The sequence below is a fragment of the Ambystoma mexicanum genome, chromosome 9 (genome assembly GCF_040938575.1).
Source record: "Ambystoma mexicanum isolate Mex_15411 chromosome 9, UKY_AmexF1_1, whole genome shotgun sequence".
Lineage (NCBI taxonomy): Eukaryota > Metazoa > Chordata > Amphibia > Caudata > Ambystomatidae > Ambystoma > Ambystoma mexicanum.
Genome location: NC_090931.1, coordinates 373,268,115 through 373,295,043, shown reverse-complemented (window position 1 = coordinate 373,295,043; position 26,929 = coordinate 373,268,115). Strand labels below are relative to the sequence as shown.

At 49.3% G+C, this 26,929-nt stretch overlaps 1 protein-coding gene across 6 annotated transcripts in view; it reads right to left on the bottom strand.

Moving 5' to 3' along the window:
- The window catches only part of LOC138488086 (caspase-5-like), a 504,964-nt gene that overhangs the window by 113,575 nt on the left and 364,460 nt on the right, over window positions 1–26,929 (bottom strand). The window lies entirely within an intron of this gene.

Here is a 26,929-nt window from a genome sequence, read left to right as displayed (position 1 = left end):
TAGAGACTATGTAAAACAAACATAGAAACATATAAACACATTTCCTTCTTGTTAGACTTTTTCAATTACAATTTAAAAGAGGTTATTGCATAGATACAACACATCATAGCTTTTCAATGTAAATATTCACACTAAAACCAATTGATGTAAAATCTAATGTAAAACTCCTTCTTTATAACCCCAATTTACCTTAGCCAAGACCCCACTTCTATACTCTGTGTTGGGCAGAATATTAGGACATACAGCAGCAGGACAAGATTCATAGTCAATATTTATCACATGCATGTGCAAATTCGCATTGTGCAGTTTATTTTAGGATTATTATATTTTGTATCTAGTCGTTTTTCAATATGTAACCATATACGATAGAGTGTAAAGTGTACAGAGATAGAAGGAGAATTCAGGCAGTAGTTCCAAAAGTCATTAGATCTAATCGACTCCACCTTATGTACTAGGCCTTCATAATTGCATATATATATAGGCCCTAACTTCACACATTCGGTGAATAGGTGCCTGGCTGTTTCTGCAATATGTGTTAATTTACAGAGTCAACAAAATCTCGATTTCGGCGGTAATTTCAGTTATGGGCCTAGGATTGTGCGCAAAGGAAGCTGATTTATGCGCAGTTGTAGTATCAGCTTTTGTATTGCTTGATTTGGATTTTGGAGGATGTATGTCTGGGGTCGTAAATGATAATGGACCACATTTGTCACATATTATAATTCTTTAGTTTGGAAATGTGTTTGCAGTTTGTGTTCTAGTTCCATAGATCGAATTTCCTCTTAAAGGACTCTTTGACAATTTCGTAGCTACTTCCCAAACCAAACCTCAGTTTCCAGTTTATCTGTTTGGAGATTGACAAAAATTAAATTCGTAAAAACTACTACCCCTAAACACCTGTTCTTTCAGGAGTGGAAATGCTGGGGAAACGTTTGATTTTATGTACAGTTCTCTGCGCTTTCTTAAAACCAGGCCACCCATGGAGACCAATCCTAATTCCAATCTGAGATATTCCATTGTACTGGAGGGACCTAGTTTTAGATTCATACGCCAGAAACTGCTTACAGGTCGATTTAACCATAGTATGTCGCCATTGTCAGAGCCTCTAACCCATATAAAACTGCAGGGTAGAGGCATTACTTGTATAGCATCAGAATGTCTTCCAAGGAATAGTCTGCTGTCTGCATTGCAAACTTATACAAAGCAGTGTAAGCTGTCTGACTTCCCTTGTTTTTGCTTCCTTAATATATAGGTAGTCTGCAGTAATAGTAATTTCTAATCCCAGATATGGGTAGTGCTACACATATTCTATTGGAACGGACCCTGTCATCAATCCCACTCTGTTGACTTTTTTTGATGTGATCAGAATGGTCTTAGTCTTTCCCATTTAAAAAAAAAAAAAACTTTATTTATTTATTCAGTTTTCTGTTCACAGACATCATAAATGATCACAGTACAATGTTGACACCTGTATCTCTCTCGAGAAGCAAACACCCACAGTGGGGGAAAAATGGAACAGTCAGTATTGCCCCCTGTCCAGCATGCAAGGCCCATAACTCTTCCATCGACTTTGCAGTCAACCATCCTACCTCATTTTTACATCCCCCTAACTTTCCGGTTCCCCTCCTTCTCCCTCCCCCAAAACGTTCCGAACCCACCTCTGCCTTTCAAGGAGGTTTCAAGTCCACCGAAGATTTCAGTTCATTCAATAATTGAATCCAATCAACCACTACCCCATCTTCCAATTCCGGATCTCAATGTTGTTGCAAAATATCTACCTGTGCCATACCTCACCTACAAATATCCTCCTTCCATTGTATCAAGGAGAGGGCCCTGTTTTTTTTCTCCAGGCAATGGCCACCCTTCACTGGGCTAATATTAGCATAAACTGAGCTAGCCGCCTGCTTACCTTGTGTGGCTTCCTTCCAGGTACCAGCCCCCATAGACACATTCCTGGGTTACATTCAAAGTTGGAGCTAAGCAATTCATTCATCTTTGAGATCACTGGTTGCCAATATTGCATAATCTTAGGGCATCCCCAACACATATGCAAGATCCCTGCCTGGCCAGATCCACACCCTGGACAATCACTACTCAGGGCGCTGTTCATTGAGTGCAGTTTGGTTGGGGTCACATATGTCCTATGCAGGATATTGAACTGGATAAGTTAGAATCTGACATTTCTTGAGACTTTCCTGACCTGATCCCACATTGCACCCCAATCTGCCTCCGGTATCTGGTCCACCACATCTCTCTCCCATTTGGACTTAACCGCCAATATCTCCAGGGGGAATAGGCCCAGTATTGCCTGACAAAGTCGAGAAACCCTGGCCCTTCCCTCTCCTCCTGCAAGGAGCACCTGCATCAATGGACTCATAGTGGGTTCCTTCGGGATGTCTGCCCAAATGGTAGCCGACCGTCTGGTCACTGACTCATAGGTGAGGAATTGCCCTTTAGTGATCTCATACCTTAACCTCCATTCCTCAAACAGCATCAGTTTCCCGCCTTCAAACAAATCACTCACTGTCTGACATCATCCCTTATCCATCAGGGTCGCGAACCCCATACGTAATTTTGCCAACCAGAGTTCTCGATCTGGGCTCCATGACAAGTCTGTACAACACTGCCCTAATACCCGTTGTCTCCCCAGGAGCTTTTTCAAGACCTCCCGTACTACCCGGAATATATTAGTGGACCCTTTCCCCCTAACCGTGCCCCATAACAATTCTACACCCGTCCGATGGGTTGGGAGTTCTCCCAGTAAGCTTGACACTAATTCCTCACTAGTGTCCGCCCACGCTAGTACTGCCTGCAGTTGTGATGCCAGAAAGTATCTTTCATAATTTGGTAAGTTAAGGCCTCCTTCCAGGCGCGGGTGCTGCAAAGTTGCCATTGAGACCCTCCTCCTCCCTGTGTTCCACAGCAGTTCCCCGATCTGTTTGTCCAACATTTTGAAAAAGAACTTCTTAATGCTACAGGGTATATTATTAAAATAATAGAGAAGCGTTTGGAGAATGACCATTTTACACAACGTTACTCTCCCCATCAATGATATCGGTAGCTTCTTCCAAAATTGGACAGATTCACATATTCCCGACAGCGCTCTACCCATATTGTGTACAAGTGTGTCTTCTAGGCTATGGAAAATGTGGATACCTAAGTATCTGAAGGACTCTCCCTCTCACCTAAACCCCATTCAGGGGGTGTGTGTCACGGCTCGGGGAGCCTGGAAGCTTTGGAATAGGTGGAAGCGGCGTACGGATATCCCGATCACGCTTCCTCTACCCAGTGCAGCGGTCTAGTCTTTTCAGCAACGTATCCCGACACAGGTTATAGCCCGCCCCTTCCTGTGTTCGGGTGCGTTGCAACGCTCCTGTTTTTCGGCTGCTGCTTGTCTTTCGTGCTCGTGTCCCCTGCTACCGTTTTGTTTTCCGTACTCTAACCCCCCCCTTCCTTGTTAGTTTTCTTGTACCCTCTCCGGTCACCCCGCTCCGGCTCTAGGTACTCTCCTTCCCAGGTTTCTCTTTCCGGAGCTCGCTCCGATTCTTGATTCCTCCCTCTCCCCCTTTCCTCGCTCCCGTTCTCCATTCCCTTCCCGTCCTACCGCCTAACTAACTTCCCTCTATTACTTCGTTCCCGTTTCCTTACCTCCCCTTCCGCCCGCCTTTGTTTACTATTCTTGCCTTTCCGTCTTTTCTATCCTTCCGCCTTTCTTACTTACCTTCCTCCACTCGCCTTTTCTTGTTTATTGGCTCCTTCTGTGTACCGTACCCAGTAATACACTTCGGATTTGCCTTGCCTAGCCCTCTTACCTTGTTGCTGATACTTCGGACTTCCGATTTCTTACCTGCCTCTGCTATTCCTCCTTGGAGGCCTGCTGCCCAGTTCTGGAAGGGTGTGTGCCTCTTCTCCAGCAGATACTCAGCTCCTGCAAGTGTCAAGTGCTTCCTACTACAGACGATTCATCTACAGATCTCTGGGGTTTTTTCAGCCTCTGGCTTTTTCCCCCAACTCCGTGGCCGCGGAGGGTCACCACCGCTCACCCTTGGGGTGTCGCGGTGGCGGCCTCCTTCGGCCGCTCTCATCTACAAAAAAAAGGGAAGGCCAAGCCTAAGGAGAACCAGACCCTGAATCTACGCCGGGGAATACGAGGTGAGGAGGAAAGGGAAGTAAGGGAGGCCGAGATCCTACAGGATCAAGAGGAGATTCTCGATACCCTTGACAGTTTGCAACGCCCCAATACCGCCATGGCCTCCCCTCAACAGATCCAAGAACTGATAGCCGCAGTTCAAAACCTCAACCTAGAAGTGCAAAATCTTAAAGGGGCCAATGCTACACTACAGCAACGGATCGCAGAACGAGATCTTCCGTCCACCGACCTGCCTCCCTTACCTCTTGTGTCGGGAAAATTTGATGGAACCCCCAAGAAACTCCAGGAATTTTTGGATGCATGTCATCTGCATTTTTCATTCCGTACACATACTTTCACCTCTGGTCACGCCAAGGTGGGGTTTATGATTACCCATATGTCCAGTAACGCCTTGGCCTGGGCCACTCCTCTAGTGAACAGATCTGATCCCGTCCTCCTAGATTACGAGGCCTTCAAGACTTTGATGAAACAGACGTTTCTACGTACCGAGAGTACCTACTTGGCATCCGAAGATCTGCTAGACATCAGACAAGGAAACAATGATGTTATGTCATATATCACCTCCTTCAAGCAAATCGCTGCGGAAGCAGGATGGCAAGAACAAGCACAGTATGCCATCTTCAGAAGGGGGCTGCGTGAGGAGTTGAAGGACGAACTAGCCAGGATAGAACGTCCTCTTACCTTTGCTGACCTGATCTCGGCTACTCTCCGGATAGATTTCCGACTGGCAGAACGTTGAGCAGAACGCCGCAAGACTAAGAGCAGTACATCAATACCCCCTGGCCCTTCTCTTTCCTTCCCCCCTACCTCCACTCGTCTCACAAGAGAAGAGCCTATGCAGATCGGAACCACACGTTCCCCTCTCACCGCAGAGGAACGTAGAAGAAGACGAGAAGGGAACCTGTGCATGTATTGCGGATCGCCGCTTCACCTGCTCAGGGATTGCCCCGACGTTCCACCCAGGCGTTCGGGAAACGAACACCCTCGGTAAAGCTGGGGACGCATTACCGAGGGAGCGAAGCTAGTCCCTTTGTCACCCTTTCTGTTACTTCTCCAGAGTGCACCGAAGACCACCGTCTTATGGTTATGGCTGTCACCTTGATCATCAACAAGACTACCATTCAGACACAAGCCCTGTTGGACTGCGGAGCCGCAGGCAACTTCATGGACACTCTCTGGGCCGAAAGGCAAGGCATTTCCCGTGTTGCCAAGGCCGAAGACCAAAAGGTAGAAGGCGTGGACGGAAGGCCTTTGAGCTCGGGTCTCATCACGCACACTACAGAAGTCCTTGCCTTACACATCATGCAACATTCTGAACGTTTGTCTTTCGACTTGATCAGGGCTGCTCACTTCCCATTAATCCTCGGGATTGGGTGGTTACGAAGACACAATCCTACCATTCTCTGGTCCGAGAACGTTTTGAGTTTCCAATCCACCTTTTGCAAGACCAACTGTCTACCTCAAACAGAATTCTCTACAGTACACACCTTTTGTGGTGAAGATCCCAAAACTATCCATTGTTTGCCTGCTTATCTCGCTGAGTATGCCGACGTAGTTACAGAGAAGATCCCCCTGGATCTTCCTCCGCATAGGCCAGAAGACTGTGCCATTGATCTTCATCCAGGGTCCTTGGTTCCGTTTGGTCGCCTGTACCCGTTAACCCTCCAGGAAAAACACCATTTGAAGGAATACCTGGACAAGAACTTAGCCAACGAACTCATTAGACCTTCTAAATCCCCTGCCGGTGCATCATTGTTTTTCATCCCCAAGAAGGACACCAAAGAACTTCGTCCTTGTATTGACTACAGGGGTCTCAACAAGGTCACCATCAAAGATCGCTATCCCATGCCCCTCATCTCCGAGATCATTCAGGCCGTACATTCTGCCACTGTCTTTACTAAACTGGACCTGCGCAATGCGTATCACCTGCTCAGGGTACAAACCGGAGACGAGTGGAAGACGGCTTTTAGGACACCTTTTGGGTTGTACGAGTACCAGGTGATGCCGTTTGGGTTAGTCAACGCTCCATCTATCTTCCAGCGCTTTATGGATAGGCTCTTCTCGGATCTCCTAGGCAACTCGGTCATCGTCTATCTCGATGATATTTTGGTTTACTCTCGCACCCAAGAAGAACACTGTCTACACGTAGGGGAAGTTTTTCACAGACTCCAGGACCATCAACTCTCAGTTAAGTTGGAGAAATGTGTTTTCTCAGCATCAACTATACCCTATTTGGGATACATTCTTTCTTCGGCAGAGATAGCCGTTGATCCACGCAAGGTCAGTTCCATTTTGGAGTGGCCATCCCCTGCTTCTGTGAAGGACATTCAGAGATTCTTAGGACTCTCGAACTTTTATCGGAAGTTCGTTCCGAACTTCTCCCAATTGGTGCTCCCGATGACCTCTCTCCTCAAAAAGACCTCTTCGCTATTCCGGTGGACTACCGAAGCAGAAAGAAACTTTCAGCTGCTAAAACAATCCTTCTGTGTGGCTCCTATTTTACGTCAACCCAATCAAAACCTTCCCTTTGTGGTGGAAACTGATGCCTCTTCAGCCGCTGTGGGAGCCGTCCTACTTCAGGAATTCCAAGGGAAGGAACACCCGGTATCATACTATTCCAAGACTTTGAATCCCAGTCAACGTAACTACTCTGTGATTGAGAAAGAACTGCTGGCAATGAAATTGGCCTGTATAGAGTGGCGTCATCTACTCCAAGGGGGAATGCACCCGTTCACACTCCGAACGGACCATAAGAATCTCCAGGTGTTACGCCAGTTTGAATGCTACAACACTAGACAAGCAAGATGGGCGCATTTCTTCGCGCAGTTTGACTTTAACATCACATACATTCCGGGCAACCAGAATGTAGTAGCCGATGCCCTATCACGACGTAGTGACTATCTTATGGAACTGGAGACCAAGCCTGAGCTAATGTTTCCTGAGTCCCGTACCATAGGAACGTTATCCGCGTTCCTACAACAAGTCAAGGAAGACTCTACCGGAAGGTTTGAGGCCGATACCGGTCTAAAGAAGAAGAAGAATTATGTTATCCAAGACGGCCTATACATTGTGGACAAGAGATTGTATCTACCAACCCCTTCTCTCCGGGAAAAAGCTCTTTCCTGGTGCCACGATGCCAAGGTGGCAGGTCATCGTGGCATCTACAACACTCAGGAACTCCTACTGCGCCATTTCTTCTGGCCTCGAATAAGGGAAGAAGCCAGGCTATACGTCCAGTCATGTATTACCTGCCTACGCAATAAAGCCTCCACTCAAAGACCTTTAGGTCTGCTTGAACCGGATTCTATACCTACCGGTCCATTGACCACTGTCTCTACCGACTTCATCGTAGAGTTACCTGAATCCAGTGGTTGTACCTGTATCATGGTTGTCGTTGACTCATTCACCAAGATGGCCCATTTTTCCCCCCTACCAGGCATACCAACCGCTTCAAGTATGGCCGAGGTGTTCCTAAAAGACATTTTCAAACTGCACGGGATTCCTACTAAGATCATCTCTGATCGTGGCAGCCAATATACTTCCCGATTTTGGTCCTCTCTCTGCGAAAGACTAGGCATCGAGAGGGCTTTAACGTCCGGGTACCATCCCCAATCAAACGGCCAGACTGAACGTCTAAATGGTACACTTGAGCAATACCTAAGGTGTTTCGTCAATCAACGCCAAGATAACTGGGTTCAACTGTTGCCGACGGCCGAATTCTCGTACAACAACTCTTGTCATTCAGCCCTCGGTATGAGTCCTTTTTTCTGCACCTACGGTTACCATCCCCGTGCCTTACTTCCTTTGACCGGCATTGAATCCACAGTCCCTTCTGTAGAATCCATTGCGGAAAGCCTCCAAGAAGCTCATCGTAAGGCCAAACTAGGGCTCCAGGAAGCTCAAAACAGACACCGTTACCAGGCGAACAAACATCGGAGATCAGTTCCTGAATGGGACGTGGATTCCAAGGTTCTGCTATCAACCAAATATTTGCCAAGGTGGGTTCGCCCTTCCAAGTTGTCTCCCAGATACATAGGGCCTTATAAGATAACCCAGATAATTAATCCAGTGGCCTTCCGCTTACAATTACCCTCTCAATTACATCGTATACATCCCGTTTTCCACTCTTCTCAGCTTAAAGACTTTCATGAGGACAAATGGTCTCGTAGGAAGACTGCCTCTCCTGTGCCAAAAAGTCCAAAGACCGACATCTTTGAAGTCTCTCAGATATGCGATTCACGTTATCACAAGGGTCGTCTAGAGTATCTGGTCCACTGGAAAGGATACCCACGATCAGAAGACTCCTGGGAACCTAAAGGACATCTGGACTCGCCCCTCTTGTTACGCCAATATCATCGTAGTCACCCTGGCAAGCCAGGAGGGGTGGACCATAGGAGGGGGCATACTGTCACGGCTCGGGGAGCCTGGAAGCTTTGGAATAGGTGGAAGCGGCGTACGGATATCCCGATCACGCTTCCTCTACCCAGTGCAGCGGTCTAGTCTTTTCAGCAACGTATCCCGACACAGGTTATAGCCCGCCCCTTCCTGTGTTCGGGTGCGTTGCAACGCTCCTGTTTTTCGGCTGCTGCTTGTCTTTCGTGCTCGTGTCCCCTGCTACCGTTTTGTTTTCCGTACTCTAACCCCCCCTTCCTTGTTAGTTTTCTTGTACCCTCTCCGGTCACCCCGCTCCGGCTCTAGGTACTCTCCTTCCCAGGTTTCTCTTTCCGGAGCTCGCTCCGATTCTTGATTCCTCCCTCTCCCCCTTTCCTCGCTCCCGTTCTCCATTCCCTTCCCGTCCTACCGCCTAACTAACTTCCCTCTATTACTTCGTTCCCGTTTCCTTACCTCCCCTTCCGCCCGCCTTTGTTTACTATTCTTGCCTTTCCGTCTTTTCTATCCTTCCGCCTTTCTTACTTACCTTCCTCCACTCGCCTTTTCTTGTTTATTGGCTCCTTCTGTGTACCGTACCCAGTAATACACTTCGGATTTGCCTTGCCTAGCCCTCTTACCTTGTTGCTGATACTTCGGACTTCCGATTTCTTACCTGCCTCTGCTATTCCTCCTTGGAGGCCTGCTGCCCAGTTCTGGAAGGGTGTGTGCCTCTTCTCCAGCAGATACTCAGCTCCTGCAAGTGTCAAGTGCTTCCTACTACAGACGATTCATCTACAGATCTCTGGGGTTTTTTCAGCCTCTGGCTTTTTCCCCCAACTCCGCGGCCGCGGAGGGTCACCACCGCTCACCCTTGGGGTGTCGCGGTGGCGGCCTCCTTCGGCCGCTCTCATCTACAAAAAAAAGGGAAGGCCAAGCCTAAGGAGAACCAGACCCTGAATCTACGCCGGGGAATACGAGGTGAGGAGGAAAGGGAAGTAAGGGAGGCCGAGATCCTACAGGATCAAGAGGAGATTCTCGATACCCTTGACAGTTTGCAACGCCCCAATACCGCCATGGCCTCCCCTCAACAGATCCAAGAACTGATAGCAGCAGTTCAAAACCTCAACCTAGAAGTGCAAAATCTTAAAGGGGCCAATGCTACACTACAGCAACGGATCGCAGAACGAGATCTTCCGTCCACCGACCTGCCTCCCTTACCTCTTGTGTCGGGAAAATTTGATGGAACCCCCAAGAAACTCCAGGAATTTTTGGATGCATGTCATCTGCATTTTTCATTCCGTACACATACTTTCACCTCTGGTCACGCCAAGGTGGGGTTTATGATTACCCATATGTCCAGTAACGCCTTGGCCTGGGCCACTCCTCTAGTGAACAGATCTGATCCCGTCCTCCTAGATTACGAGGCCTTCAAGACTTTGATGAAACAGACGTTTCTACGTACCGAGAGTACCTACTTGGCATCCGAAGATCTGCTAGACATCAGACAAGGAAACAATGATGTTATGTCATATATCACCTCCTTCAAGCAAATCGCTGCGGAAGCAGGATGGCAAGAACAAGCACAGTATGCCATCTTCAGAAGGGGGCTGCGTGAGGAGTTGAAGGACGAACTAGCCAGGATAGAACGTCCTCTTACCTTTGCTGACCTGATCTCGGCTACTCTCCGGATAGATTTCCGACTGGCAGAACGTCGAGCAGAACGCCGCAAGACTAAGAGCAGTACATCAATACCCCCTGGCCCTTCTCTTTCCTTCCCCCCTACCTCCACTCGTCTCACAAGAGAAGAGCCTATGCAGATCGGAACCACACGTTCCCCTCTCACCGCAGAGGAACGTAGAAGAAGACGAGAAGGGAACCTGTGCATGTATTGCGGATCGCCGCTTCACCTGCTCAGGGATTGCCCCGACGTTCCACCCAGGCGTTCGGGAAACGAACACCCTCGGTAAAGCTGGGGACGCATTACCGAGGGAGCGAAGCTAGTCCCTTTGTCACCCTTTCTGTTACTTCTCCAGAGTGCACCGAAGACCACCGTCTTATGGTTATGGCTGTCACCTTGATCATCAACAAGACTACCATTCAGACACAAGCCCTGTTGGACTGCGGAGCCGCGGGCAACTTCATGGACACTCTCTGGGCCGAAAGGCAAGGCATTTCCCGTGTTGCCAAGGCCGAAGACCAAAAGGTAGAAGGCGTGGACGGAAGGCCTTTGAGCTTGGGTCTCATCACGCACACTACAGAAGTCCTTGCCTTACACATCATGCAACATTCTGAACGTTTGTCTTTCGACTTGATCAGGGCTGCTCACTTCCCATTAATCCTCGGGATTGGGTGGTTACGAAGACACAATCCTACCATTCTCTGGTCCGAGAACGTTTTGAGTTTCCAATCCACCTTTTGCAAGACCAACTGTCTACCTCAAACAGAATTCTCTACAGTACACACCTTTTGTGGTGAAGATCCCAAAACTATCCATTGTTTGCCTGCTTATCTCGCTGAGTATGCCGACGTAGTTACAGAGAAGATCCCCCTGGATCTTCCTCCGCATAGGCCAGAAGACTGTGCCATTGATCTTCATCCAGGGTCCTTGGTTCCGTTTGGTCGCCTGTACCCGCTAACCCTCCAGGAAAAACACCATTTGAAGGAATACCTGGACAAGAACTTAGCCAACGAACTCATTAGACCTTCTAAATCCCCTGCCGGTGCATCATTGTTTTTCATCCCCAAGAAGGACACCAAAGAACTTCGTCCTTGTATTGACTACAGGGGTCTCAACAAGGTCACCATCAAAGATCGCTATCCCATGCCCCTCATCTCCGAGATCATTCAGGCCGTACATTCTGCCACTGTCTTTACTAAACTGGACCTGCGCAATGCGTATCACCTGCTCAGGGTACAAACCGGAGACGAGTGGAAGACGGCTTTTAGGACACCTTTTGGGTTGTACGAGTACCAGGTGATGCCGTTTGGGTTAGTCAACGCTCCATCTATCTTCCAGCGCTTTATGGATAGGCTCTTCTCGGATCTCCTAGGCAACTCGGTCATCGTCTATCTCGATGATATTTTGGTTTACTCTCGCACCCAAGAAGAACACTGTCTACACGTAGGGGAAGTTTTTCACAGACTCCAGGACCATCAACTCTCAGTTAAGTTGGAGAAATGTGTTTTCTCAGCATCAACTATACCCTATTTGGGATACATTCTTTCTTCGGCAGAGATAGCCGTTGATCCACGCAAGGTCAGTTCCATTTTGGAGTGGCCATCCCCTGCTTCTGTGAAGGACATTCAGAGATTCTTAGGACTCTCGAACTTTTATCGGAAGTTCGTTCCGAACTTCTCCCAATTGGTGCTCCCGATGACCTCTCTCCTCAAAAAGACCTCTTCGCCATTCCGGTGGACTACCGAAGCAGAAAGAAACTTTCAGCTGCTAAAACAATCCTTCTGTGTGGCTCCTATTTTACGTCAACCCAATCAAAACCTTCCCTTTGTGGTGGAAACTGATGCCTCTTCAGCCGCTGTGGGAGCCGTCCTACTTCAGGAATTCCAAGGGAAGGAACACCCGGTATCATACTATTCCAAGACTTTGAATCCCAGTCAACGTAACTACTCTGTGATTGAGAAAGAACTGCTGGCAATGAAATTGGCCTGTATAGAGTGGCGTCATCTACTCCAAGGGGGAATGCACCCGTTCACACTCCGAACGGACCATAAGAATCTCCAGGTGTTACGCCAGTTTGAATGCTACAACACTAGACAAGCAAGATGGGCGCATTTCTTCGCGCAGTTTGACTTTAACATCACATACATTCCGGGCAACCAGAATGTAGTAGCCGATGCCCTATCACGACGTAGTGACTATCTTATGGAACTGGAGACCAAGCCTGAGCTAATGTTTCCTGAGTCCCGTACCATAGGAACGTTATCCGCGTTCCTACAACAAGTCAAGGAAGACTCTACCGGAAGGTTTGAGGCCGATACCGGTCTAAAGAAGAAGAAGAATTATGTTATCCAAGACGGCCTATACATTGTGGACAAGAGATTGTATCTACCAACCCCTTCTCTCCGGGAAAAAGCTCTTTCCTGGTGCCACGATGCCAAGGTGGCAGGTCATCGTGGCATCTACAACACTCAGGAACTCCTACTGCGCCATTTCTTCTGGCCTCGAATAAGGGAAGAAGCCAGGCTATACGTCCAGTCATGTATTACCTGCCTACGCAATAAAGCCTCCACTCAAAGACCTTTAGGTCTGCTTGAACCGGATTCTATACCTACCGGTCCATTGACCACTGTCTCTACCGACTTCATCGTAGAGTTACCTGAATCCAGTGGTTGTACCTGTATCATGGTTGTCGTTGACTCATTCACCAAGATGGCCCATTTTTCCCCCCTACCAGGCATACCAACCGCTTCAAGTATGGCCGAGGTGTTCCTAAAAGACATTTTCAAACTGCACGGGATTCCTACTAAGATCATCTCTGATCGTGGCAGCCAATATACTTCCCGATTTTGGTCCTCTCTCTGCGAAAGACTAGGCATCGAGAGGGCTTTAACGTCCGGGTACCATCCCCAATCAAACGGCCAGACTGAACGTCTAAATGGTACACTTGAGCAATACCTAAGGTGTTTCGTCAATCAACGCCAAGATAACTGGGTTCAACTGTTGCCGACGGCCGAATTCTCGTACAACAACTCTTGTCATTCAGCCCTCGGTATGAGTCCTTTTTTCTGCACCTACGGTTACCATCCCCGTGCCTTACTTCCTTTGACCGGCATTGAATCCACAGTCCCTTCTGTAGAATCCATTGCGGAAAGCCTCCAAGAAGCTCATTGTAAGGCCAAACTAGGGCTCCAGGAAGCTCAAAACAGACACCGTTACCAGGCGAACAAACATCGGAGATCAGTTCCTGAATGGGACGTGGATTCCAAGGTTCTGCTATCAACCAAATATTTGCCAAGGTGGGTTCGCCCTTCCAAGTTGTCTCCCAGATACATAGGGCCTTATAAGATAACCCAGATAATTAATCCAGTGGCCTTCCGCTTACAATTACCCTCTCAATTACATCGTATACATCCCGTTTTCCACTCTTCTCAGCTTAAAGACTTTCATGAGGACAAATGGTCTCGTAGGAAGACTGCCTCTCCTGTGCCAAAAAGTCCAAAGACCGACATCTTTGAAGTCTCTCAGATATGCGATTCACGTTATCACAAGGGTCGTCTAGAGTATCTGGTCCACTGGAAAGGATACCCACGATCAGAAGACTCCTGGGAACCTAAAGGACATCTGGACTCGCCCCTCTTGTTACGCCAATATCATCGTAGTCACCCTGGCAAGCCAGGAGGGGTGGACCATAGGAGGGGGCATACTGTCACGGCTCGGGGAGCCTGGAAGCTTTGGAATAGGTGGAAGCGGCGTACGGATATCCCGATCACGCTTCCTCTACCCAGTGCAGCGGTCTAGTCTTTTCAGCAACGTATCCCGACACAGGTTATAGCCCGCCCCTTCCTGTGTTCGGGTGCGTTGCAACGCTCCTGTTTTTCGGCTGCTGCTTGTCTTTCGTGCTCGTGTCCCCTGCTACCGTTTTGTTTTCCGTACTCTAACCCCCCCCTTCCTTGTTAGTTTTCTTGTACCCTCTCCGGTCACCCCGCTCCGGCTCTAGGTACTCTCCTTCCCAGGTTTCTCTTTCCGGAGCTCGCTCCGATTCTTGATTCCTCCCTCTCCCCCTTTCCTCGCTCCCGTTCTCCATTCCCTTCCCGTCCTACCGCCTAACTAACTTCCCTCTATTACTTCGTTCCCGTTTCCTTACCTCCCCTTCCGCCCGCCTTTGTTTACTATTCTTGCCTTTCCGTCTTTTCTATCCTTCCGCCTTTCTTACTTACCTTCCTCCACTCGCCTTTTCTTGTTTATTGGCTCCTTCTGTGTACCGTACCCAGTAATACACTTCGGATTTGCCTTGCCTAGCCCTCTTACCTTGTTGCTGATACTTCGGACTTCCGATTTCTTACCTGCCTCTGCTATTCCTCCTTGGAGGCCTGCTGCCCAGTTCTGGAAGGGTGTGTGCCTCTTCTCCAGCAGATACTCAGCTCCTGCAAGTGTCAAGTGCTTCCTACTACAGACGATTCATCTACAGATCTCTAGGGTTTTTTCAGCCTCTGGCTTTTTCCCCCAACTCCGCGGCCGCGGAGGGTCACCACCGCTCACCCTTGGGGTGTCGCGGTGGCGGCCTCCTTCGGCCGCTCTCATCTACAAAAAAAAGGGAAGGCCAAGCCTAAGGAGAACCAGACCCTGAATCTACGCCGGGGAATACGAGGTGAGGAGGAAAGGGAAGTAAGGGAGGCCGAGATCCTACAGGATCAAGAGGAGATTCTCGATACCCTTGACAGTTTGCAACGCCCCAATACCGCCATGGCCTCCCCTCAACAGATCCAAGAACTGATAGCAGCAGTTCAAAACCTCAACCTAGAAGTGCAAAATCTTAAAGGGGCCAATGCTACACTACAGCAACGGATCGCAGAACGAGATCTTCCGTCCACCGACCTGCCTCCCTTACCTCTTGTGTCGGGAAAATTTGATGGAACCCCCAAGAAACTCCAGGAATTTTTGGATGCATGTCATCTGCATTTTTCATTCCGTACACATACTTTCACCTCTGGTCACGCCAAGGTGGGGTTTATGATTACCCATATGTCCAGTAACGCCTTGGCCTGGGCCACTCCTCTAGTGAACAGATCTGATCCCGTCCTCCTAGATTACGAGGCCTTCAAGACTTTGATGAAACAGACGTTTCTACGTACCGAGAGTACCTACTTGGCATCCGAAGATCTGCTAGACATCAGACAAGGAAACAATGATGTTATGTCATATATCACCTCCTTCAAGCAAATCGCTGCGGAAGCAGGATGGCAAGAACAAGCACAGTATGCCATCTTCAGAAGGGGGCTGCGTGAGGAGTTGAAGGACGAACTAGCCAGGATAGAACGTCCTCTTACCTTTGCTGACCTGATCTCGGCTACTCTCCGGATAGATTTCCGACTGGCAGAACGTCGAGCAGAACGCCGCAAGACTAAGAGCAGTACATCAATACCCCCTGGCCCTTCTCTTTCCTTCCCCCCTACCTCCACTCGTCTCACAAGAGAAGAGCCTATGCAGATCGGAACCACACGTTCCCCTCTCACCGCAGAGGAACGTAGAAGAAGACGAGAAGGGAACCTGTGCATGTATTGCGGATCGCCGCTTCACCTGCTCAGGGATTGCCCCGACGTTCCACCCAGGCGTTCGGGAAACGAACACCCTCGGTAAAGCTGGGGACGCATTACCGAGGGAGCGAAGCTAGTCCCTTTGTCACCCTTTCTGTTACTTCTCCAGAGTGCACCGAAGACCACCGTCTTATGGTTATGGCTGTCACCTTGATCATCAACAAGACTACCATTCAGACACAAGCCCTGTTGGACTGCGGAGCCGCAGGCAACTTCATGGACACTCTCTGGGCCGAAAGGCAAGGCATTTCCCGTGTTGCCAAGGCCGAAGACCAAAAGGTAGAAGGCGTGGACGGAAGGCCTTTGAGCTCGGGTCTCATCACGCACACTACAGAAGTCCTTGCCTTACACATCATGCAACATTCTGAACGTTTGTCTTTCGACTTGATCAGGGCTGCTCACTTCCCATTAATCCTCGGGATTGGGTGGTTACGAAGACACAATCCTACCATTCTCTGGTCCGAGAACGTTTTGAGTTTCCAATCCACCTTTTGCAAGACCAACTGTCTACCTCAAACAGAATTCTCTACAGTACACACCTTTTGTGGTGAAGATCCCAAAACTATCCATTGTTTGCCTGCTTATCTCGCTGAGTATGCCGACGTAGTTACAGAGAAGATCCCCCTGGATCTTCCTCCGCATAGGCCAGAAGACTGTGCCATTGATCTTCATCCAGGGTCCTTGGTTCCGTTTGGTCGCCTGTACCCGCTAACCCTCCAGGAAAAACACCATTTGAAGGAATACCTGGACAAGAACTTAGCCAACGAACTCATTAGACCTTCTAAATCCCCTGCCGGTGCATCATTGTTTTTCATCCCCAAGAAGGACACCAAAGAACTTCGTCCTTGTATTGACTACAGGGGTCTCAACAAGGTCACCATCAAAGATCGCTATCCCATGCCCCTCATCTCCGAGATCATTCAGGCCGTACATTCTGCCACTGTCTTTACTAAACTGGACCTGCGCAATGCGTATCACCTGCTCAGGGTACAAACCGGAGACGAGTGGAAGACGGCTTTTAGGACACCTTTTGGGTTGTACGAGTACCAGGTGATGCCGTTTGGGTTAGTCAACGCTCCATCTATCTTCCAGCGCTTTATGGATAGGCTCTTCTCGGATCTCCTAGGCAACTCGGTCATCGTCTATCTCGATGATATTTTGGTTTACTCTCGCACCCAAGAAGAACACTGTCTACACGTAGGGGAAGTTTTTCACAGACTCCAGGACCATCAACTCTCAGTTAAGTTGGAGAAATGTGTTTTCTCAGCATCAACTATACCCTATTTGGGATACATTCTTTCTTCGGCAGAGATAGCCGTTGATCCACGCAAGGTCAGTTCCATTTTGGAGTGGCCATCCCCTGCTTCTGTGAAGGACATTCAGAGATTCTTAGGACTCTCGAACTTTTATCGGAAGTTCGTTCCGAACTTCTCCCAATTGGTGCTCCCGATGACCTCTCTCCTCAAAAAGACCTCTTCGCCATTCCGGTGGACTACCGAAGCAGAAAGAAACTTTCAGCTGCTAAAACAATCCTTCTGTGTGGCTCCTATTTTACGTCAACCCAATCAAAACCTTCCCTTTGTGGTGGAAACTGATGCCTCTTCAGCCGCTGTGGGAGCCGTCCTACTTCAGGAATTCCAAGGGAAGGAACACCCGGTATCATACTATTCCAAGACTTTGAATCCCAGTCAACGTAACTACTCTGTGATTGAGAAAGAACTGCTGGCAATGAAATTGGCCTGTATAGAGTGGCGTCATCTACTCCAAGGGGGAATGCACCCGTTCACACTCCGAACGGACCATAAGAATCTCCAGGTGTTACGCCAGTTTGAATGCTACAACACTAGACAAGCAAGATGGGCGCATTTCTTCGCGCAGTTTGACTTTAACATCACATACATTCCGGGCAACCAGAATGTAGTAGCCGATGCCCTATCACGACGTAGTGACTATCTTATGGAACTGGAGACCAAGCCTGAGCTAATGTTTCCTGAGTCCCGTACCATAGGAACGTTATCCGCGTTCCTACAACAAGTCAAGGAAGACTCTACCGGAAGGTTTGAGGCCGATACCGGTCTAAAGAAGAAGAAGAATTATGTTATCCAAGACGGCCTATACATTGTGGACAAGAGATTGTATCTACCAACCCCTTCTCTCCGGGAAAAAGCTCTTTCCTGGTGCCACGATGCCAAGGTGGCAGGTCATCGTGGCATCTACAACACTCAGGAACTCCTACTGCGCCATTTCTTCTGGCCTCGAATAAGGGAAGAAGCCAGGCTATACGTCCAGTCATGTATTACCTGCCTACGCAATAAAGCCTCCACTCAAAGACCTTTAGGTCTGCTTGAACCGGATTCTATACCTACCGGTCCATTGACCACTGTCTCTACCGACTTCATCGTAGAGTTACCTGAATCCAGTGGTTGTACCTGTATCATGGTTGTCGTTGACTCATTCACCAAGATGGCCCATTTTTCCCCCCTACCAGGCATACCAACCGCTTCAAGTATGGCCGAGGTGTTCCTAAAAGACATTTTCAAACTGCACGGGATTCCTACTAAGATCATCTCTGATCGTGGCAGCCAATATACTTCCCGATTTTGGTCCTCTCTCTGCGAAAGACTAGGCATCGAGAGGGCTTTAACGTCCGGGTACCATCCCCAATCAAACGGCCAGACTGAACGTCTAAATGGTACACTTGAGCAATACCTAAGGTGTTTCGTCAATCAACGCCAAGATAACTGGGTTCAACTGTTGCCGACGGCCGAATTCTCGTACAACAACTCTTGTCATTCAGCCCTCGGTATGAGTCCTTTTTTCTGCACCTACGGTTACCATCCCCGTGCCTTACTTCCTTTGACCGGCATTGAATCCACAGTCCCTTCTGTAGAATCCATTGCGGAAAGCCTCCAAGAAGCTCATCGTAAGGCCAAACTAGGGCTCCAGGAAGCTCAAAACAGACACCGTTACCAGGCGAACAAACATCGGAGATCAGTTCCTGAATGGGACGTGGATTCCAAGGTTCTGCTATCAACCAAATATTTGCCAAGGTGGGTTCGCCCTTCCAAGTTGTCTCCCAGATACATAGGGCCTTATAAGATAACCCAGATAATTAATCCAGTGGCCTTCCGCTTACAATTACCCTCTCAATTACATCGTATACATCCCGTTTTCCACTCTTCTCAGCTTAAAGACTTTCATGAGGACAAATGGTCTCGTAGGAAGACTGCCTCTCCTGTGCCAAAAAGTCCAAAGACCGACATCTTTGAAGTCTCTCAGATATGCGATTCACGTTATCACAAGGGTCGTCTAGAGTATCTGGTCCACTGGAAAGGATACCCACGATCAGAAGACTCCTGGGAACCTAAAGGACATCTGGACTCGCCCCTCTTGTTACGCCAATATCATCGTAGTCACCCTGGCAAGCCAGGAGGGGTGGACCATAGGAGGGGGCATACTGTCACGGCTCGGGGAGCCTGGAAGCTTTGGAATAGGTGGAAGCGGCGTACGGATATCCCGATCACGCTTCCTCTACCCAGTGCAGCGGTCTAGTCTTTTCAGCAACGTATCCCGACACAGGTTATAGCCCGCCCCTTCCTGTGTTCGGGTGCGTTGCAACGCTCCTGTTTTTCGGCTGCTGCTTGTCTTTCGTGCTCGTGTCCCCTGCTACCGTTTTGTTTTCCGTACTCTAACCCCCCCTTCCTTGTTAGTTTTCTTGTACCCTCTCCGGTCACCCCGCTCCGGCTCTAGGTACTCTCCTTCCCAGGTTTCTCTTTCCGGAGCTCGCTCCGATTCTTGATTCCTCCCTCTCCCCCTTTCCTCGCTCCCGTTCTCCATTCCCTTCCCGTCCTACCGCCTAACTAACTTCCCTCTATTACTTCGTTCCCGTTTCCTTACCTCCCCTTCCGCCCGCCTTTGTTTACTATTCTTGCCTTTCCGTCTTTTCTATCCTTCCGCCTTTCTTACTTACCTTCCTCCACTCGCCTTTTCTTGTTTATTGGCTCCTTCTGTGTACCGTACCCAGTAATACACTTCGGATTTGCCTTGCCTAGCCCTCTTACCTTGTTGCTGATACTTCGGACTTCCGATTTCTTACCTGCCTCTGCTATTCCTCCTTGGAGGCCTGCTGCCCAGTTCTGGAAGGGTGTGTGCCTCTTCTCCAGCAGATACTCAGCTCCTGCAAGTGTCAAGTGCTTCCTACTACAGACGATTCATCTACAGATCTCTGGGGTTTTTTCAGCCTCTGGCTTTTTCCCCCAACTCCGCGGCCGCGGAGGGTCACCACCGCTCACCCTTGGGGTGTCGCGGTGGCGGCCTCCTTCGGCCGCTCTCATCTACAAAAAAAAGGGAAGGCCAAGCCTAAGGAGAACCAGACCCTGAATCTACGCCGGGGAATACGAGGTGAGGAGGAAAGGGAAGTAAGGGAGGCCGAGATCCTACAGGATCAAGAGGAGATTCTCGATACCCTTGACAGTTTGCAACGCCCCAATACCGCCATGGCCTCCCCTCAACAGATCCAAGAACTGATAGCAGCAGTTCAAAACCTCAACCTAGAAGTGCAAAATCTTAAAGGGGCCAATGCTACACTACAGCAACGGATCGCAGAACGAGATCTTCCGTCCACCGACCTGCCTCCCTTACCTCTTGTGTCGGGAAAATTTGATGGAACCCCCAAGAAACTCCAGGAATTTTTGGATGCATGTCATCTGCATTTTTCATTCCGTACACATACTTTCACCTCTGGTCACGCCAAGGTGGGGTTTATGATTACCCATATGTCCAGTAACGCCTTGGCCTGGGCCACTCCTCTAGTGAACAGATCTGATCCCGTCCTCCTAGATTACGAGGCCTTCAAGACTTTGATGAAACAGACGTTTCTACGTACCGAGAGTACCTACTTGGCATCCGAAGATCTGCTAGACATCAGACAAGGAAACAATGATGTTATGTCATATATCACCTCCTTCAAGCAAATCGCTGCGGAAGCAGGATGGCAAGAACAAGCACAGTATGCCATCTTCAGAAGGGGGCTGCGTGAGGAGTTGAAGGACGAACTAGCCAGGATAGAACGTCCTCTTACCTTTGCTGACCTGATCTCGGCTACTCTCCGGATAGATTTCCGACTGGCAGAACGTCGAGCAGAACGCCGCAAGACTAAGAGCAGTACATCAATACCCCCTGGCCCTTCTCTTTCCTTCCCCCCTACCTCCACTCGTCTCACAAGAGAAGAGCCTATGCAGATCGGAACCACACGTTCCCCTCTCACCGCAGAGGAACGTAGAAGAAGACGAGAAGGGAACCTGTGCATGTATTGCGGATCGCCGCTTCACCTGCTCAGGGATTGCCCCGACGTTCCACCCAGGCGTTCGGGAAACGAACACCCTCGGTAAAGCTGGGGACGCATTACCGAGGGAGCGAAGCTAGTCCCTTTGTCACCCTTTCTGTTACTTCTCCAGAGTGCACCGAAGACCACCGTCTTATGGTTATGGCTGTCACCTTGATCATCAACAAGACTACCATTCAGACACAAGCCCTGTTGGACTGCGGAGCCGCGGGCAACTTCATGGACACTCTCTGGGCCGAAAGGCAAGGCATTTCCCGTGTTGCCAAGGCCGAAGACCAAAAGGTAGAAGGCGTGGACGGAAGGCCTTTGAGCTTGGGTCTCATCACGCACACTACAGAAGTCCTTGCCTTACACATCATGCAACATTCTGAACGTTTGTCTTTCGACTTGATCAGGGCTGCTCACTTCCCATTAATCCTCGGGATTGGGTGGTTACGAAGACACAATCCTACCATTCTCTGGTCCGAGAACGTTTTGAGTTTCCAATCCACCTTTTGCAAGACCAACTGTCTACCTCAAACAGAATTCTCTACAGTACACACCTTTTGTGGTGAAGATCCCAAAACTATCCATTGTTTGCCTGCTTATCTCGCTGAGTATGCCGACGTAGTTACAGAGAAGATCCCCCTGGATCTTCCTCCGCATAGGCCAGAAGACTGTGCCATTGATCTTCATCCAGGGTCCTTGGTTCCGTTTGGTCGCCTGTACCCGCTAACCCTCCAGGAAAAACACCATTTGAAGGAATACCTGGACAAGAACTTAGCCAACGAACTCATTAGACCTTCTAAATCCCCTGCCGGTGCATCATTGTTTTTCATCCCCAAGAAGGACACCAAAGAACTTCGTCCTTGTATTGACTACAGGGGTCTCAACAAGGTCACCATCAAAGATCGCTATCCCATGCCCCTCATCTCCGAGATCATTCAGGCCGTACATTCTGCCACTGTCTTTACTAAACTGGACCTGCGCAATGCGTATCACCTGCTCAGGGTACAAACCGGAGACGAGTGGAAGACGGCTTTTAGGACACCTTTTGGGTTGTACGAGTACCAGGTGATGCCGTTTGGGTTAGTCAACGCTCCATCTATCTTCCAGCGCTTTATGGATAGGCTCTTCTCGGATCTCCTAGGCAACTCGGTCATCGTCTATCTCGATGATATTTTGGTTTACTCTCGCACCCAAGAAGAACACTGTCTACACGTAGGGGAAGTTTTTCACAGACTCCAGGACCATCAACTCTCAGTTAAGTTGGAGAAATGTGTTTTCTCAGCATCAACTATACCCTATTTGGGATACATTCTTTCTTCGGCAGAGATAGCCGTTGATCCACGCAAGGTCAGTTCCATTTTGGAGTGGCCATCCCCTGCTTCTGTGAAGGACATTCAGAGATTCTTAGGACTCTCGAACTTTTATCGGAAGTTCGTTCCGAACTTCTCCCAATTGGTGCTCCCGATGACCTCTCTCCTCAAAAAGACCTCTTCGCCATTCCGGTGGACTACCGAAGCAGAAAGAAACTTTCAGCTGCTAAAACAATCCTTCTGTGTGGCTCCTATTTTACGTCAACCCAATCAAAACCTTCCCTTTGTGGTGGAAACTGATGCCTCTTCAGCCGCTGTGGGAGCCGTCCTACTTCAGGAATTCCAAGGGAAGGAACACCCGGTATCATACTATTCCAAGACTTTGAATCCCAGTCAACGTAACTACTCTGTGATTGAGAAAGAACTGCTGGCAATGAAATTGGCCTGTATAGAGTGGCGTCATCTACTCCAAGGGGGAATGCACCCGTTCACACTCCGAACGGACCATAAGAATCTCCAGGTGTTACGCCAGTTTGAATGCTACAACACTAGACAAGCAAGATGGGCGCATTTCTTCGCGCAGTTTGACTTTAACATCACATACATTCCGGGCAACCAGAATGTAGTAGCCGATGCCCTATCACGACGTAGTGACTATCTTATGGAACTGGAGACCAAGCCTGAGCTAATGTTTCCTGAGTCCCGTACCATAGGAACGTTATCCGCGTTCCTACAACAAGTCAAGGAAGACTCTACCGGAAGGTTTGAGGCCGATACCGGTCTAAAGAAGAAGAAGAATTATGTTATCCAAGACGGCCTATACATTGTGGACAAGAGATTGTATCTACCAACCCCTTCTCTCCGGGAAAAAGCTCTTTCCTGGTGCCACGATGCCAAGGTGGCAGGTCATCGTGGCATCTACAACACTCAGGAACTCCTACTGCGCCATTTCTTCTGGCCTCGAATAAGGGAAGAAGCCAGGCTATACGTCCAGTCATGTATTACCTGCCTACGCAATAAAGCCTCCACTCAAAGACCTTTAGGTCTGCTTGAACCGGATTCTATACCTACCGGTCCATTGACCACTGTCTCTACCGACTTCATCGTAGAGTTACCTGAATCCAGTGGTTGTACCTGTATCATGGTTGTCGTTGACTCATTCACCAAGATGGCCCATTTTTCCCCCCTACCAGGCATACCAACCGCTTCAAGTATGGCCGAGGTGTTCCTAAAAGACATTTTCAAACTGCACGGGATTCCTACTAAGATCATCTCTGATCGTGGCAGCCAATATACTTCCCGATTTTGGTCCTCTCTCTGCGAAAGACTAGGCATCGAGAGGGCTTTAACGTCCGGGTACCATCCCCAATCAAACGGCCAGACTGAACGTCTAAATGGTACACTTGAGCAATACCTAAGGTGTTTCGTCAATCAACGCCAAGATAACTGGGTTCAACTGTTGCCGACGGCCGAATTCTCGTACAACAACTCTTGTCATTCAGCCCTCGGTATGAGTCCTTTTTTCTGCACCTACGGTTACCATCCCCGTGCCTTACTTCCTTTGACCGGCATTGAATCCACAGTCCCTTCTGTAGAATCCATTGCGGAAAGCCTCCAAGAAGCTCATTGTAAGGCCAAACTAGGGCTCCAGGAAGCTCAAAACAGACACCGTTACCAGGCGAACAAACATCGGAGATCAGTTCCTGAATGGGACGTGGATTCCAAGGTTCTGCTATCAACCAAATATTTGCCAAGGTGGGTTCGCCCTTCCAAGTTGTCTCCCAGATACATAGGGCCTTATAAGATAACCCAGATAATTAATCCAGTGGCCTTCCGCTTACAATTACCCTCTCAATTACATCGTATACATCCCGTTTTCCACTCTTCTCAGCTTAAAGACTTTCATGAGGACAAATGGTCTCGTAGGAAGACTGCCTCTCCTGTGCCAAAAAGTCCAAAGACCGACATCTTTGAAGTCTCTCAGATATGCGATTCACGTTATCACAAGGGTCGTCTAGAGTATCTGGTCCACTGGAAAGGATACCCACGATCAGAAGACTCCTGGGAACCTAAAGGACATCTGGACTCGCCCCTCTTGTTACGCCAATATCATCGTAGTCACCCTGGCAAGCCAGGAGGGGTGGACCATAGGAGGGGGCATACTGTCACGGCTCGGGGAGCCTGGAAGCTTTGGAATAGGTGGAAGCGGCGTACGGATATCCCGATCACGCTTCCTCTACCCAGTGCAGCGGTCTAGTCTTTTCAGCAACGTATCCCGACACAGGTTATAGCCCGCCCCTTCCTGTGTTCGGGTGCGTTGCAACGCTCCTGTTTTTCGGCTGCTGCTTGTCTTTCGTGCTCGTGTCCCCTGCTACCGTTTTGTTTTCCGTACTCTAACCCCCCCCTTCCTTGTTAGTTTTCTTGTACCCTCTCCGGTCACCCCGCTCCGGCTCTAGGTACTCTCCTTCCCAGGTTTCTCTTTCCGGAGCTCGCTCCGATTCTTGATTCCTCCCTCTCCCCCTTTCCTCGCTCCCGTTCTCCATTCCCTTCCCGTCCTACCGCCTAACTAACTTCCCTCTATTACTTCGTTCCCGTTTCCTTACCTCCCCTTCCGCCCGCCTTTGTTTACTATTCTTGCCTTTCCGTCTTTTCTATCCTTCCGCCTTTCTTACTTACCTTCCTCCACTCGCCTTTTCTTGTTTATTGGCTCCTTCTGTGTACCGTACCCAGTAATACACTTCGGATTTGCCTTGCCTAGCCCTCTTACCTTGTTGCTGATACTTCGGACTTCCGATTTCTTACCTGCCTCTGCTATTCCTCCTTGGAGGCCTGCTGCCCAGTTCTGGAAGGGTGTGTGCCTCTTCTCCAGCAGATACTCAGCTCCTGCAAGTGTCAAGTGCTTCCTACTACAGACGATTCATCTACAGATCTCTAGGGTTTTTTCAGCCTCTGGCTTTTTCCCCCAACTCCGCGGCCGCGGAGGGTCACCACCGCTCACCCTTGGGGTGTCGCGGTGGCGGCCTCCTTCGGCCGCTCTCATCTACAAAAAAAAGGGAAGGCCAAGCCTAAGGAGAACCAGACCCTGAATCTACGCCGGGGAATACGAGGTGAGGAGGAAAGGGAAGTAAGGGAGGCCGAGATCCTACAGGATCAAGAGGAGATTCTCGATACCCTTGACAGTTTGCAACGCCCCAATACCGCCATGGCCTCCCCTCAACAGATCCAAGAACTGATAGCAGCAGTTCAAAACCTCAACCTAGAAGTGCAAAATCTTAAAGGGGCCAATGCTACACTACAGCAACGGATCGCAGAACGAGATCTTCCGTCCACCGACCTGCCTCCCTTACCTCTTGTGTCGGGAAAATTTGATGGAACCCCCAAGAAACTCCAGGAATTTTTGGATGCATGTCATCTGCATTTTTCATTCCGTACACATACTTTCACCTCTGGTCACGCCAAGGTGGGGTTTATGATTACCCATATGTCCAGTAACGCCTTGGCCTGGGCCACTCCTCTAGTGAACAGATCTGATCCCGTCCTCCTAGATTACGAGGCCTTCAAGACTTTGATGAAACAGACGTTTCTACGTACCGAGAGTACCTACTTGGCATCCGAAGATCTGCTAGACATCAGACAAGGAAACAATGATGTTATGTCATATATCACCTCCTTCAAGCAAATCGCTGCGGAAGCAGGATGGCAAGAACAAGCACAGTATGCCATCTTCAGAAGGGGGCTGCGTGAGGAGTTGAAGGACGAACTAGCCAGGATAGAACGTCCTCTTACCTTTGCTGACCTGATCTCGGCTACTCTCCGGATAGATTTCCGACTGGCAGAACGTCGAGCAGAACGCCGCAAGACTAAGAGCAGTACATCAATACCCCCTGGCCCTTCTCTTTCCTTCCCCCCTACCTCCACTCGTCTCACAAGAGAAGAGCCTATGCAGATCGGAACCACACGTTCCCCTCTCACCGCAGAGGAACGTAGAAGAAGACGAGAAGGGAACCTGTGCATGTATTGCGGATCGCCGCTTCACCTGCTCAGGGATTGCCCCGACGTTCCACCCAGGCGTTCGGGAAACGAACACCCTCGGTAAAGCTGGGGACGCATTACCGAGGGAGCGAAGCTAGTCCCTTTGTCACCCTTTCTGTTACTTCTCCAGAGTGCACCGAAGACCACCGTCTTATGGTTATGGCTGTCACCTTGATCATCAACAAGACTACCATTCAGACACAAGCCCTGTTGGACTGCGGAGCCGCAGGCAACTTCATGGACACTCTCTGGGCCGAAAGGCAAGGCATTTCCCGTGTTGCCAAGGCCGAAGACCAAAAGGTAGAAGGCGTGGACGGAAGGCCTTTGAGCTTGGGTCTCATCACGCACACTACAGAAGTCCTTGCCTTACACATCATGCAACATTCTGAACGTTTGTCTTTCGACTTGATCAGGGCTGCTCACTTCCCATTAATCCTCGGGATTGGGTGGTTACGAAGACAC